Genomic DNA, 12,297 nt, shown 5'->3' on the forward strand with positions numbered 1-12,297 from the left:
CAGATGGAAATGTGCTCTAGTTATTATAGTGATGGGGGAATGGAGAGGCTCAGTGGCTCCAGTGCATCATCGAGCCACCGGTTTAGTCATACACAGGTCCAGCCTTTGTAAAGTGTTTCAGCAATATATTTCTAATATTTATGTGTTTAGAAACAAAATTTTAGAATTGCCTTAACGGGGACTTTAACTTTGTGATTCCTCTGCGTACCACACTTTGAAAACCACTGGTATACACTGTCGTAATTCGAATTTTGTTTATTTTGACTTTGTGGTAATTTAATAATTTTCACTTTTATGTAATAGTATTCAGTGTCATAATTTTGGATTTTTGTCCATTTTGAGTTTATGTGAAAATTGAATAAATTCACTTTCATGAAATACTATACACCGTCATACTTTAGAATTTTTGTCTTTTTTGACTTTGTGATAATTTAATAATGTCCACTTTTATGTAATAGTATACACTGTCATCATTTTGTATTTTCGTCCATTTTGAGGTAATGTAATAATTAAATAATACACTGTATATCGGCAGAATTCTGAATTTACCTTACAATACAATAATTTTCAGCAGAAATCCAAATTTAACTTACAATACACTATTTACAATAAAATTCAGGGTTTAACTTACAATACACTGATTTTCACCATAATTCTGAGTTTAACTTCCAATGCACAGTTTTTGCCAGAATTCTGGGTTTACTTTACAATACACTACTTGGACCAGAATACCAAATTTAACTTACAATAAACTTTTTTCACCAGAATTCGGAATTTATTCTAAAATACACTGTTTACACCATAGTTTTGAGTTTAACTTACAATACACTACTTTGACCAGAATACCAAATTTTACTTACATTACCCTGTTTTCACCAGAATTTCATATAACTTAGAATACACTGATTTCGCCAGAATTTTGAGTTTACCGTACAATGCACTACTTTGACCAGAATACCAAATTTAACTTACAATACACTTTTTTCACCAGAATTACATTTATAACTTACAATTCTGGCATATTAAACTTACTTTACTTGCTGATGTTTTTTTTTTAAAACTGAAGTTGCCAAATGAAAGGTGCACTATGTTACTTTCCGTCCACTAGAGGGCGCCTATTCAAACCAAATGCCTAGTTTGATGACGCAAAGTGTGAGTGCAGCATCTTGGGACATGTGGTCTTCACCTCACAGCCGATGGAAAATAGGACTCGGGCAGAAATCATGCTCATGGATGCGGTTATTACAGTTTTTCTCGATTGCTTAAACACTATAACCAGGATTTTGAACTAAAATTTCAAAACCATAACGCCATTTATCAAAAAGCACACCCATTTCACTAAACTATAAACACTATTCCCTGTTTTGACACGAGTCAGATTTGTTAAGCTGTCACTGCAAAACTCTACACACAAATCCCTTAATTTCTCATTGCCTAGACCATGTGGTCATTTAGAAAGCACTAGCATTCAATATTGTTCACTCAAGTCAGCATAGTTTCAGCTCAATTAGCACAAAATTACCCAGGTGAAAACACTAAGAGTCAAAATTTAACACGCATCAATCAGAACTTTCGAGATACATAAAAGTGCCAGAGTCAGTTCATTTGAGCTTTGGAACAATGGATCCACAAAGAAATAAAGGAAGAGGTCAAGGAGGGAGAGGAAGAGGACGTGGGTGGTGAAGGAGGAGGAAGAGGACATGGTGAAGGAGGAGGGAGAGGAAGAGGACGTGGTGAAGGAGGAGGAAGAGGACGTGGTGAAGGAGGAGGAAGAGGACGTGGGTGGTGAAGGAGGAGGAAGAGGACGTGGTGAAGGAGGAGGGAGAGGAAGAGGACGTGGTGAAGGAGGAGGAAGAGGACATGGTGAAGGAGGAGGGAGAGGAAGAAGATGTGGTGAAGGAGGAGGAGGAGGAAGACAAGCAGTCTCGGATGAAATTAGAGCCAGTTTAGTTGATCATACAAGAGAAGTGCCAATCATATGCATATTCCACATTTTATCATAAGTGTGGGGACATGCACTGGTCTTGGTCTTGACTCGGTCTCGGCCCTTCAAAGTCTTGGTCTTGTCTTGGTCTCGGTTTAGGTGGTCTTGACTACAACACTAGTGGAAAGTGTATGATCGAGAACCTTATATGCTTGTTCACCTCGTCCAGGCCATGTGTCAGTAGATGCGTGCCAGGGGTGGATCAGGCATGCAAGAGGATTTTACCCCCGCTGCCAGGCTAGGGCTAATATAGCCTGTGATGTGGATGAGATTCTCTGGCCTGACCAAGACCAAAGACCAAAGACGACAGAAAGATTTCCTGAGGCGGAATACAAATTTTTTTTTTTTTTTTTTTTTTTACTGTGTAGTATGAATGAATGAATAAAAATGTGCCAATGTATCCATTGGTTGTGTCTTTTGTTCATCATGTGAAAAGGTTTGTGAGGAGGGGAACCACAAGTAACATAACTTACCAGTTTTGGAAATGTTGTTTTGAATTTATTGCACCAGTGTGTTAGACTATGTTGTAGTGTGTGTGATTTTGAGGGCTTGTGTGTCTTGTCTGAGGGCAAAGTTTGGTTTTTCAGCAAGAGTGAATGGTTTTGATTGTAGAGCTTCATTTTGACCTGAAAATAGGTTGTTTGGGAAACTGGGTGAGACGTTATGGATTTGTGTTTATAGTTTTGAGATTATGAGGCATAGTTTCAAGAAATGTGTTTAAGCAATCGAGAAAAACTGTAACGTTACTGTAGTGAAGCAGAGCAGGACCGAGTGTTGAGGAGCTGAGCACGGCCGCTGGAGCGATTGGTTATTAACGTTACTGTAGTGAAGCAGAGCAGGACCGAGTGTTGAGGAGCTGAGCACGGCCGCTGGAGCGATTGGTTATTAACGTTACTGTAGTGAAGCAGAGCAGGGCCGAGTGTTGAGGAGCTGAGCACGGCCACTGGAGCGATGGGTTATTAACGTTACTGTAGAGAAGCAGAGCAGGACCGAGTGTTGAGGAGCTGAGCACGGCCGCTGGAGCGATTGGTTATTAATGTTACTGTAGTGAAGCAGAGCAGGGCCGAGTGTTGAGGAGCTGAGCACGGCCGCTGGAGCGATTGGTTATTAACGTTACTGTAGTGAAGCAGAGCAGGGCCGAGTGTTGAGGAGCTGAGCACGGCCGCTGGAGCGATTGGTTATTAACGTTACTGTAGTGAAGCAGAGCAGGACCGAGTGTTGAGGAGCTGAGCACGGCCGCTGGAGCGATTGGTTATTAATGTTACTGTAGTGAAGCAGAGCAGGGCCGAGTGTTGAGGAGCTGAGCACGGCCGCTGGAGCGATTGGTTATTAACGTTACTGTAGTGAAGCAGAGCAGGACCGAGTGTTGAGGAGCTGAGCACGGCCGCTGGAGCGATTGGTTATTAATGTTACTGTAGTGAAGCAGAGCAGGGCCGAGTGTTGAGGAGCTGAGCACGGCCGCTGGAGCGATTGGTTATTAACGTTACTGTAGTGAAGCAGAGCAGGGCCGAGTGTTGAGGAGCTAAGCACGGCCGCTGGAGCGATTGGTTATTAACGTTACTGTAGTGAAGGAGAGCAGGACCGAGTGTTGTGGAGCTGAACACGGCCGCTGGAGCGATTGGTTATTAACGTTACTGTAGTGTAAAGCAGAGCATGACCGAGTGTTGAGAAGCTGAGCACGGCCGCTGGAGCGATTGGTTATTAACGTTACTGTAGTGAAGTAGAGCAGGACCGAGTGTTGTGGAGCTGAGCACGGCTGCTGGAGTGATTGGTTATTAACGTTACTGTAGTGAAGGAGAGCAGGACCGAGTGTTGAGGAGCTGAGCACGGCCGCTGGAGCGATTGGTTATTAACGTTACTGTAGTGAAGCAGAGCAGGACCGAGTGTTGAGGAGCTGAGCACGGCCGCTGGAGCGATTGGTTATTAACGTTACTGTAGTGAAGCAGAGCAGGACCGAGTGTTGAGGAGCTGAGCACGGCTGCTGGAGCGATTGGTTATTAACGTTACTGTAGTGAAGCACAGCAGGACCGAGTGTTGTGGAGCTGAGCACGGCTGCTGGAGCGATTGGTTATTAACGTTACTGTAGTGAAGCAGAGCAGGACCGAGGGTTGTGGAGCTGAGCACGGCCGCTGGAGCGATTGGTTATTAACGTTACTGTAGTGAAGCAGAGCAGGACCGAGTGTTGAGGAGCTGAGCAGGGCCGCTGGAGCGATTGGTTATTAACGTTACTGTAGAGAAGCAGAGCAGGACCGAGTGTTGAGGAGCTGAGCACGGCCGCTGGAGCGATTGGTTATTAACGTTACTGTAGAGAAGCAGAGCAGGAGCGAGTGTTGAGGAGCTGAGCACGGCCGCTGATGCGATTGGTTATTAACATTACTGTAGAGAAGCAGAGCAGGACCGAGTGTTGAGGAGCTGAGCACGGCTGCTGGAGCGATTGGTTATTAACGTTACTGTAGTGAAGCAGAGCAGGACCGAGTGTTGAGGAGCTGAGCACGGCTGCTGGAGCGATTGGTTATTAACGTTACTGTAGTGAAGCAGAGCAGGACCGAGTGTTGAGAAGCTGAGCACGGCCGCTGGAGCGATTGGTTATTAACGTTACTGTAGTGAAGCAGAGCAGGACAGAGTGTTGTGGAGCTGAGCACGGCCGCTGGAGCGATTGGTTATTAACGTTACTGTAGTGAAGCAGAGCAGGACCGAGTGTTGAGAAGCTGAGCACGGCCGCTGGAGCGATTGGTTATTAACGTTACTGTAGAGAAGCAGAGCAGGACCGAGTGTTGAGGAGCTGAGCACGGCCGCTGGAGCGATTGGTTATTAACGTTACTGTAGAGAAGCAGAGCAGGACTGAGTGTTGAGGAGCTGAGCACGGCCGCTGGAGCGATTGGTTATTAACGTTACTGTAGTGAAGCAGAGCAGGACCGAGTGTTGAGGAGCTGAGCACGGCCGCTGGAGCGATTGGTTATTAACGTTAATGTAGAGAAGCAGAGCAGGACCGAGTGTTGAGGAGCTGAGCACGGCCGCTGGAGCGATTGGTTATTAACGTTACTGTAGTGAAAGCAGAGCAGGACTGTGTGTTGAGGAGCTGAGCACGGCCGCTGGAGCGATTGGTTATTAACTTTACTGTAGTGAAAGCAGAGCAGGACCGAGTGTTGAGGAGCTGAGCACGGCCACTGGAGCGATTGGTTATTAACGTTACTGTAGTGAAGCAGAGCAGGACCGAGTGTTGAGGAGCTGAGCACGGCTGCTGGAGCGATTGGTTATTAACGTTACTGTAGTGAAGCAGAGCAGGACCGAGTGTTGAGGAGCTGAGCACGGCCGCTGGAGCGATTGGTTATTAACGTTACTGAAGTGAAGCAGAGCAGGACCGAGTGTTGAGGAGCTGAGCACGGCCGCTGGAGCGATTGGTTATTAACGTTACTGTAGTGAAGCAGAGCAGGGCCGAGTGTTGAGGAGCTGAGCACGGCCACTGGAGCGATGGGTTATTAACGTTACTGTAGTGGAGCAGAGCAGGACCGAGTGTTGAGGAGCTGAGCACGGCCGCTGGAGCGATTGGTTATTAACGTTACTGTAGTGAAGCAGAGCAGGACCGAGTGTTGTGGAGCTGAGCACGGCCGCTGGAGCGATTGGTTATTAACGTTACTGTAGTGAAGCAGAGCAGGACCGAGTGTTGAGGAGCTGAGGACGGCTGCTTGAGTGATTGGTTATTAACGTTACTGTAGTGAAGCAGAGCAGGACCGAGTGTTGAGGAGCTGAGCACGGCCGCTGGAGCGATTGGTTATTAACGTTACTGTAGTGAAGCAGAGCAGGACCGAGTGTTGTGGAGCTGAGCACGGCCGCTGGAGCGATTGGTTATTAACGTTACTGTAGTGAAGCAGAGCAGGACCGAGTGTTGAGGAGCTGAGCACGGCCGCTGGAGCGATTGGTTATTAACGTTACTGTAGTGAAGCAGAGCAGGACCGAGTGTTGAGGAGCTGAGCACGGCCGCTTGAGCGATTGGTTATTAAAGTTACTGTAGTGAAGCAGAGCAGGACCGAGTGTTGTGGAGCTGAGCACGGCCGCTGGAGCGATTGGTTATTAACGTTACTGTAGTGAAGCAGAGCAGGGCCGAGTGTTGTGGAGCTGAGCACGACCGCTGGAGTGATTGGTTATTAACGTTACAGTAGTGAAGCAGAGCAGGACCGAGTGTTGTGGAGCTGAACACGGCCGCTGGAGCGATTGGTTATTAACGTTACTGTAGTGTAAAGCAGAGAAGGACCGAGTGTTGAGAAGCTGAGCACGGCCGCTGGAGCGATTGGTTATTAACGTTACTGTAGTGAAGGAGAGCAGGACAGAGTGTTGTGGAGCTGAGCACGGCTGCTGGAGCGATTGGTTATTAACGTTACTGTAGTGAAGGAGAGCAGGACCGAGTGTTGAGAAGCTGAGCACGGCCGCTGGAGCGATTGGTTATTAACGTTACTGTAGAGAAGCAGAGCAGGACCGAGTGTTGAGGAGCTGAGGACGGCCGCTTGAGTGATTGGTTATTAACGTTACTGTAGTGAAGGAGAGCAGGACCGAGTGTTGAGGAGCTGAGCACGGCCGCTGGAGCGATTGGTTATTAACGTTACTGTAGTGAAGCAGAGCAGGACCGAGTGTTGTGGAGCTGAGCACGGCCGCTGGAGCGATTGGTTATTAACGTTACTGTAGTGAAGCAGAGCAGGACCGAGGGTTGTGGAGCTGAGCACGGCCGCAGGAGCGATTGGTTATTAACGTTACTGTAGTGAAGCAGAGCAGGACAGAGTGTTGTGGAGCTGAGCACGGCCGCTGGAGCGATTGGTTATTAACGTTACTGTAGTGAAGCAGAGCAGGACAGAGTGTTGAGAAGCTGAGCACGGCCGCTGGAGCGATTGGTTATTAACGTTACTGTAGAGAAGCAGAGCAGGACCGAGTGTTGAGGAGCTGAGCACGGCCGCTGGAGCGATTGGTTATTAACGTTACTGTAGAGAAGCAGAGCAGGGCCGAGTGTTGTGGAGCTGAGCACGGCCGCTGGAGCGATTGGTTATTAACGTTACTGTAGTGAAGCAGAGCAGGACCGAGTGTTGAGGAGCTGAGCACGGCCGCTGGAGCGATTGGTTATTAACGTTACTGTAGAGAAGCAGAGCAGGACCGAGTGTTGAGGAGCTGAGCACGGCCGCTGGAGCGATTGGTTATTAACGTTACTGTAGTGAAGCAGAGCAGGACGGAGTGTTGAGGAGCTGAGCACGGCCGCTGGAGCGATTGGTTATTAACGTTACTGTAGAGAAGCAGAGCAGGACCGAGGGTTGTGGAGCTGAGCACGGCCGCTGGAGCGATTGGTTATTAACGTTACTGTAGTGAAGCAGAGCAGGACCGAGTGTTGAGGAGCTGAGCACGGCCGCTGGAGCGATTGGTTATTAACGTTACTGTAGAGAAGCAGAGCAGGACCGAGTGTTGAGGAGCTGAGCACGGACGCTGGAGCGATTGGTTATTAACGTTACTGTAGTGAAGCAGAGCAGGACCGAGTGTTGAGGAGCTGAGCACGGCCGCTGGAGCGATTGGTTATTAACGTTACTGTAGTGAAGCAGAGCAGGACCGAGTGTTGAGGAGCTGAGCACGGCCGCTGGAGCGATTGGTTATTAACGTTACTGTAGTGAAGCAGAGCAGGACCGAGTGTTGTGGAGCTGAGCACGGCCGCTGGAGCGTTTGGTTATTAACGTTACTGTAGACAAGCAGAGCAGGACCGAGTGTTGAGGAGCTGAGCACGGCCGCTGGAGCGATTGTTTATTAACGTTACTGTAGTGAAGCAGAGCAGGACTGAGTGTTGAGGAGCTGAGCACGGCCGCTGGAGCGATTGGTTATTAACGTTACTGTAGTGAAGCAGAGCAGGACCGAGTGTTGAGGAGCTGAGCACGGGAGCTGGAGCGATTGGTTATTAACGTTACTGTAGTGAAGCAGAGCAGGACCGAGTGTTGAGGAGCTGAGCACGGCCGCTGGAGCGATTGGTTATTAACGTTACTGTAGTGAAGCAGAGCAGGACCGAGTGTTTTGGAGCTGAGCACGGCCGCTGGAGCGATTGGTTATTAACGTTACTGTAGTGAAGCAGAGCAGGACCGAGTGTTGAGGAGCTGAGCACGGGAGCTGGAGCGATTGGTTATTAACGTTACTGTAGTGAAGCAGAGCAGGACCGAGTGTTGAGGAGCTGAGCACGGCCGCTGGAGCGATTGGTTATTAACGTTACTGTAGTGAAGCAGAGCAGGACCGAGTGTTGAGGAGCTGAGCACGGCCGCTGGAGCGATTGGTTATTAACGTTACTGTAGTGAAGCAGAGCAGGACCGAGTGTTGAGGAGCTGAGCACGGCCGCTGGAGCGATTGGTTATTAACGGTACTGTAGAGAAGCAGAGCAGGACCGAGTGTTGAGGAGCTGAGCACGGCCGCTGGAGCGATTGGTTATTAACGTTACTGTAGTGAAGCAGAGCAGGAGCGAGTGTTGAGGAGCTGAGCACGGCCGCTGGAGCGATTGGTTATTAACGTTACTGTAGTGAAGCAGAGCAGGAGCGAGTGTTGAGGAGCTGAGCACGGCCACTGGAGCGATTGTTAAACACACACGGCTCGCGAACACCGGGACTTTTATTATGACGGGACAGGACACAGACGCCGGGCGCCTGCACTGATCCGCTCTTCCGGTTATGATTATAAGGTAAAGCAGCTCTGTTTATCATATTAGATTCATTTAAGTGTGTTGAAAATGATGTTATGACGTTACTCCGTGCGTTCACTATTTCACACTGCTAAGAGTAAAGCGCTCCTGCCAAATAAAACCCGAAACCGAGGGTAGCGCAGATATGACGCGACTGACAGGCGACTCGCTCAAACGCGATGCTGACACGTCCCGGTCCTTCGTTAAAATAGCAATTTTCTCACTATTTACTAATAGTTGGAAACATTTGGGATATTATAGGTACTCAACTGAACAAAATATATAACACTGGCCTAGTGGTTTTTGGATATTTAACTGAAAAAATACTACATAGTTCACCTTTAATGATACAAGTAATGTAATTACATGCATGCACTTTTTTTTTTTTTTTTGCTGTTCGCTTTACGTCTTGATGTGTGTGTGTGTGTGTGTGTGTCACTGTGCTGTGCAGGAGTAAAAAGAGAGATTAGGGTGGCAAGGGATCAGCAGATGAATCAGGAGCTCGCTCTTCAGCTGAAGGACTCGCACTCGTCTCTGTTTAGACGTCTTCTGACGGTGTGACGTTACTTTTACTGATCCAAAAAATTGACACGATGAATCAAAAAGATGCACAAAACAGAGCCAAACGGTTGTGCATATTCACTGTATTTTATCAGCACGTTCAGAATGTTTTGTTAATATCTGAAAGGTTTTGTGTTTATTGATTTGTTATAAGAAGTATCTTCTCTCTTATATATTAAGGATCATTTATTTTATTTTATTATATATTATAGTTTGTGTTTGTTTATATATATATACAGTACAGGCCAAAAGTTAAAATCGCTTACAATTCTGCAATATATCTGTAATCTGTCAAGAAATAAAATAATCTGACACTGTGTGAATATGCTTTCACATATGTTATGTGAAAAAAAAGGAGATTAAACTTGATTTTAAAGAATTTAATGAAATGTTACGAAACAGTAAAACAGCCTGAACAAATAAATGTCAGAATGAATTTACAGTAGAAATCAATTCAAACATGTCCATAAATCTATATTCATAAATAAACATCATCAGCATCAGCAGTACTAAAGGCCCGTGAGTGGAAATATGAACAAAACAAACAGGAACTCATGCAAACATAAACACCAGCAAGCAAAAACATGCTGAAAAAATCTCATAGTGTAAATATAACCGTGCATATCAGCAATCAGTACAGAGAATAAATTAAACATTTTATCAGGCAGAAGCAAATATATTCATTCTTAAATATATTTTCACCAGTTTTTTTATACTGTACAATATTTACAGAATAATGCATAAAGGTCTGAATCAAGACGGAGAACCAAGCAGTTCTTCACTGACGCAGTTAATTTAGTAAAACACCTCAAGGCACAATCAAAAATATCCATAAAATAGAATCGTGATGCCTAGTGCAGCATCAATAATGCGTTTCACGCACGCGTACGGCTGAATAAACGTGTTTTACAGAAGTCAATAAAAGCTTTATCAGCAGTTTTTGCGTTACCAGATAATAATTTATACGGATTCCATTAATGCACGTTCTTGAGGAAGTTTGGGAAATTTCCACCACCGAATAAAATATAAAAAGGTTTAGGTTTAAAGGATTAGTTGACTTTTAAATAACCTTTTGCTGATCATTTCCTCACCCTCATGTCATCCGAGTTGTCCATGTCTTTCTTTCTTCAGTGGGAAAGAAATGAAGGTTTTTGAGTAAATCATTCCAGGATTTTTCTCCATATAATGGACTTCAATGGGCCTCAAACGGCTCAAGGTCCAAATGACCGTTTCAGTGCAGCTTCAGAGGGCTTTAAACGACACCAGACGATGAATAAGGGTCGCATCTAGACAAACCATCGCTCATTTACACACAAAAAAGTACCGGAAGATAGGGCTGTCATTTAAAAAAAATTTAATGTAATTTGAACGGACATCAAATATCAAGCAATGTATTAGAATATATTATATTATAGTTTGATTACGGATATTTTCACGTCATGTTCAAATAAAAAGTGACAGTCCTACCAGAAGAACCGAGTCAGAGTTCACAAGTGTCCATAAAAAAAACGTTTTAAACGATAAAGTGGCACAAAGACGCGTGAATGTGTGTGTATGGTTCTCTTTCCACACACTTGTAAACTCTGACTCTGTACCTCCACCATCACAGAACAGAGCAATGCCAGCATTTGTGCTTATAAAACTTAAACATTTGTATTTTGTGTGTAAATGAGCGATGGTTTGTCTAGATGCGACCCTTATTCATCGTCTGGTGTCGTTTAAAGCCCTCTGAAGCTGCGCTGAAACGGTCATTTGGACCTTGAGCCGTTTGAGGCCCATTGAAGTCCATTATATGGAGAAAAATCCTGGAATGATTTACTCAAAAACCTTCATTTCTTTCCCACTGAAGAAAGAAAGACATGGACAACTCGGATGACATGAGGGTGAGGAAATGATCAGCAAAAGGTTATTTAAAAGTCAACTGATCGGTTAATTTAGGTAATCAGACTTTATAACTAGTCATTTTCTTCCTCAAAATTTTGAGGTAGAATGAGGTACATTTAATTTTTTATTTATTTCCACAAGCTTCCACAGTTTCTGAAACATCCCATAATTACCGTCTGTTGAATCTGAAATAGCCACTTCGTATCGTATGAATGTTACCCGATAAACAACGAATCTCAGTAAGTGCTTTTATTATTTCTAACGATCTTTGCTTGTTTTGACCAATTTTTGGGGAAATAGAGGAAGCTGAAGAGCTGAAATTTCGTGTATATATATATATATATATATATATATATATATATATATATATATACACACATACAGTCTTGTTCAAAAAAATAGCACTACAATGTGACTAACCAGAATAATCAAGGTTTTTAGTATATATTTTTATTGCTACGTGGCAAACAAGTTACCAGTAGGTTCAGTAGATTCTCAGAAAACAAATGAGACCCAGCATTCATGATATGCACGCTCTTAAGGCTGTGCAATTGGGCAATTAGTTGAAAGGGGTGTGTTCAAAAAAATAGCAGTGTGGCATTCAATCACTGAGGTCATCAATTTTGTGAAGAAACAGGTGTGAATCAGGTGGCCCCTATTTAAGGATGAAGCCAACACTTGTTGAACATGCATTTGAAAGCTGAGGAAAACGGGTCGTTCAAGACATTGTTCAGAAGAACAGCGTACTTTGATTAAAAAGTTGATTAGAGAGGGGAAAACCTATAAAGAGGTGCAAAAAATGATAGGCTGTTCAGCTAAAATGATCTCCAATGCCTTAAAATGGAGAGCAAAACCAGAGAGACGTGGAAGAAAACGGAAGACAACCATCAAAATGGATAGAAGAATAACCAGAATGGCAAAGGCTCAGCCAATGATCACCTCCAGGATGATCAAAGACAGTCTGGAGTTACCTGTAAGTACTGTGACAGTTAGAAGACGTCTGTGTGAAGCTAATCTATTTTCAAGAATCCCCCGCAAAGTCCCTCTGTTAAAAAAAAGGCATGTGCAGAAGAGGTTACAATTTGCCAAAGAACACATCAACTGGCCTAAAGAGAAATGGAGGAACATTTTGTGGACTGATGAGAGTAAAATTGTTCTTTTTGGGTCCAAGGGCCACAGG

This window comes from Pseudorasbora parva, chromosome 6 (genome assembly GCF_024679245.1).
Source record: "Pseudorasbora parva isolate DD20220531a chromosome 6, ASM2467924v1, whole genome shotgun sequence".
NCBI classification, from domain to species: domain Eukaryota; kingdom Metazoa; phylum Chordata; class Actinopteri; order Cypriniformes; family Gobionidae; genus Pseudorasbora; species Pseudorasbora parva.